This window comes from Schistocerca serialis, chromosome 8 (assembly GCF_023864345.2).
Source record: "Schistocerca serialis cubense isolate TAMUIC-IGC-003099 chromosome 8, iqSchSeri2.2, whole genome shotgun sequence".
Lineage (NCBI taxonomy): Eukaryota > Metazoa > Arthropoda > Insecta > Orthoptera > Acrididae > Schistocerca > Schistocerca serialis.
In genome coordinates, this window is record NC_064645.1 from 358,424,383 (window position 1) to 358,428,964 (window position 4,582).

Here is a 4,582-nt window from a genome sequence, read left to right on the forward strand (position 1 = left end):
GTGACACACAATTCGCTCTCAAAAACAACACTTCACAGAGCTATGAGCAACTGGATGTTCTTTACAACATTGAACACTGACGCCAACCCATGGCCTTTTCAACTCTACTTTAAGGACATGGTGGGGCTGCAACCCCATTTAAAGTGAACTGACCACTTTGACAAGGAGTACTAACACAGTTGTCGTTATGGTGTACATGATGAACCACTACGGACCCTTCAACACCATTCTAAGAAATCTGATCGTGATCCGAAGCAGCAAAGGGTGTCTACGCTTTTTGAACTCTCCTGTTTTGCGCCCTCCGGTGGCGTGATCACGGAAGGAGGCAAAGGATACAACATTAACATGTGCGCGAATAAAAAGGCAAAGGGTCCCTCTAATATCCCTTAGTTCTTGAACAATCTCGAAACCATCCACGCACCTTTATTGAGCACATTATAAATGTACCTGTTAGAGACATTGACACCAATTCAGCCTGGTGGCTGATCTACTGCCTGAGGCTTCGGCAACACTTCGACACACCGTGGATAGCATTTTCCTGCCGTCAGGATCTAGATCAGTCGCTAGGCGACATTGGTGTAGTAGTTTCTAACAGGCACGTTTTTAATAAGCTCAACAAAAATGTGAGGATGACGCGAGAGTGTAGCCGTACTGGGAGGCGGGACTCCTAGAGTGATCCTTTGCCGTTTTATTCACGCTGATGTTAATGTTTCACCCCCCCCCCCCACCACCTCCACCTGTGATCACGCCAGTGGTGGGAGTGCTAAAAAATCACAAACGCCCTTTGCTGCTTCAAATCACGTTCAAATTTCGTCTAATTGTTTTGAACTGTCTCTTGTGATTCCAGCGCGTACACCAAAGCGAAAAATATATTGGTACTATTCTTCAAAGTGCTCAGGTCACGTTCAGTGAATTTCAGACTCACGATGTCCTCAGGGTAGGGTTGAAACGCCCACGGGTTGGCAGCAGTGTAGAACGTTGTGAAGAACGTCGTCCTGTCGCACGGCGAACTGTCGTTTCCTACTGCGAAATGTGCGAGAATAAACTCCCAGAGAAATGGGTGGTTCATTGACGGCCTTTTTGCTAATCACCGACGCCTTTTCGTGTCGGGTGGCGGTATGTCTGAGATGTCTTTCACTGGGCCACTCACGAGAAAACCGCTTGATTTCATCGCTGGCTGTCGCGGTTCTGACGTCCATCGCAGCGGCGTCAAAAGAAGGGGTGAAATGTGTGCAAGAGATGGTATGACGACCTTCCGATCCGTTGACCGGTTGACAGTGCCCTGGGCAGAATTTTGGTGAAATTTGGTGCCACTGTCACATCATTAACCCAACATACAGCTCACATGGATTTCTGAGCTGCAGCCTTTTTTTCGTATATGTCGACACCTTGCTATCTGTGGCGTTGCCTCCGAGGGCGACGTCGTGGTCTTTTAATTTTGCCGCACAGTGTATACATCTTGTACAAAAACCAAATGACTTTTATAAGAATCGAAGGGCATGAAAGGGAAGCACTGGTTGAGAAGAAAGTGAGACATAGCTGTAGCGGTTGTTATTCAATCCGTACATCGAACAAGCAGTAAAGGTAGCCAAAGAAATACTGGAGAAGATAGTATGGGAGGATAAATAGAAACATTGAGGTTTGCCGACGGCACTGAAATTCTGTGAGAGAAAGAAAAGGACTCGGAATAGTAGACGAGCGGAATGGGCAGTGTCTTCAGAGGAGGATGTAAGATGATCACAGCCAAAAGCAAAAGGGGGTAATCGGATTTGAGTCAAATTAAATGAGGAGATGTCGAGGGAACTAGATTATTAAATGAGCATTTTCAAAAATATGATAAAGATCTAACGTCAAAGAGTAAATAACGAACAGTAAATAGTTTTCATAATTCGCGTGATATTCTACAAAACAACAAGCATCTTGAAGTAAAAACTTTCTAAATCAGCCCGTGTTCTTCCTCAGAGTTCAAGCTTTCTCTATATTCAGTTTCATCGAAATCAGTTCAGCGGGCTCGTCATGAAAACGTAACAGATAGAGTTACTTTCACGTTTATAGTATTAATGTCAATAAAACTTTCAGTTACGAACTTTTTTTTTTTTCAATGATCCGATTTCCATAAAATAAAACCCGTACGGTGCTCCAACCCATGCATAGGTTATATGTGAAAACCCTATGAAAGAGATTAGCGAAACGACGGTTCTAGATAAAACTTTAAATTTCGATTTTGTTTTCGTGATCGGATTTTGATGAAACAAAGCTTGTAGTGTGTCGCAAGCTCTGCACAGGTTACCTCGTGGTGCCAGTCCAGCAGCTACTTGAGTAAGAAGTAGCGGATCCAGGGGGAAGGAAGCTAACGACGGCCACGACAGCGGTGCGCAGACCGCACGCCACTCCACTCGACGTCCCATGCCGCCATTGGCAGAGGGTGACACGGCCTTCGGTCGGTGCCTATTAGCCCATCAGGGCCATAACGCCGAGATCTGAATTTTGCATTTACATTAAACACTTCAGTTTTATCAAGTAAAACAAAAATAGGTTGTGACCAGGAGCTAACAAGTGTAAAAACGTAAGGAGGCTGCAGAGAGGCTAATTTTACCTAAGACTTCTGTGTTGGTTCTCTGTGTGTTTACATGCAAGAATATGTGCGCTTTTCGTTTTCTGCTGCCAGATTGTCTAAAAACAAAAACCTTATGGACAGACAAAGTTTTGTTAGTTCAAGTAAAATCACCTCCGATACGCGTATAGCGAAGATGAATAAAAATGAGTGATTACGAGTATTTGTGTATGTCCGTTGATAATGACACAGTAATTGTTCGACCTCACATAAAATAATTCCATAGAAAATCAGCTCCCTTTGCCTGCGATCATTGCAGCGACGGATTTTTTTCTGTGCCTTGCCGATCATTTAGAATCTTATTTGCAGCTGCCAGCTACAATTGCATAGTGTAATTTATTCATTAAGCGATCTATGTACTGTACGAAACTTCATGTTGATGTCAGACAGGTGGTCCTCGTTCTCTTAAACAGAGTCGGGTCGAGAACATTTTTTTACTCTAGTGACATATTATTTGCCGCCCCCTTTCCTTAGGTGCTTAGCAGGATCTTTAACAATAAATATATGTCTATTGCTCGTCGAACTGCATTAGTTTTCCTTCGAAAGTCGTACTAGCCCCATACAGACATTATTCCACAACAGAAATAAATTTCTGAATCTTATTACAGTCCTAAATATTAAAATAAGAAACTAATCAGTTTCATTAAAGTTAGCTCCCTTCACCTTTAAAAGCTGTTAATGAAAGAAGAAAATGCTAGACTTACTGTACTATTCTAGCGTAATCAAAATGTGTAGTCTGTTAAGCTGAGAAAGAGAATAAAAACATGAAATTTATGTTACTCTTTGATTTCATAGTAGAAGTTTTTAATTCTGTAATTTTACAAAATATTTTACTTTCCATCGGAAAAAGTACGGCAGAAATACAACAAATGTCACCTAATTTCATATTTGCGTGTTATACGTTATACACTGTTTAATGGCGTACGTTTTATGCTACATGTGAAGAAAACTCAGCAATAAGTAGCTAAATTTTAGAAAATTTGACTCGGAAGAAGTTTTCATTGCGAATTACTTCTGTATTCTCCGAAGGTACGGAATACAGCCATGCAAAGAAGAGCAGCGAACAGCCTAGTACTCAGGGGCAACTGAGTTAAGGCCAGCTCCTGACAAAGAGCGCACAAGGCAAGACCTAGTTTTATGCCCCCGCCATACGTACTCAAATTTTTCCCATGTGGACATCCATCCATCAAACGCGGATATAAGCACTGGGCAGCATTCAAGAGTTAGTATCTGCACAGACTGCGCACACTATCAGCAGAACCTCTAGACAGCAAAAAAAATCGGAATCGCCACCAGGAGAGCCAAACTGGACTTTCTACAAGAGATTGTAATTGTCGTCCACAGAATTCAGGACTAGACAGGACTTACAGACATGTCACTGCAACTGAACATTGAACTACGGTCTACATCTACATCTACATCCATACTCCGCAAGCCACCTGACGGTATGTGGCGGAGGGTACCTTGAATACCTCTATCGGTTCTCCCTTCTATTCCAGTCTCGTATTGTTCGTGGAAAGAAGGATTGTCGGTATGCCTCTGTGCGGGCTCTAATCTCTCTGATCTTATCCTCATGGTCTCTTCGCGAGATATACGTAGAAGGGAGCAATATGCTGCTTGACTCGGGGTGAAGGTATGTTCTCGAAACTTCAACAAAGCCCGTACCGAGCTACTGAGCGTCTCTCTTGCAGAGTCTTCCACTGGAGTTTATCTGTCATCTCCGTAACGTTTTCGCGATTACTAAATGATCCTGTAACGAAGCGCGCTGCTCTCCGTTCGGTCTTCTCTATCTCTTCTATCAACACTATCTGGTACAGATCCCACACTGGTGAGCAGTATTCAAGCAGTGGGAGAACAAGTGTACTGTAACCTACTTCCTTTGTTTTCGGATTGCATTTACTTAGGATTCTTCGAATGAATCTCAGTCTGACATCTGCTTTACCGACGATCAACTTTATATGATCATTC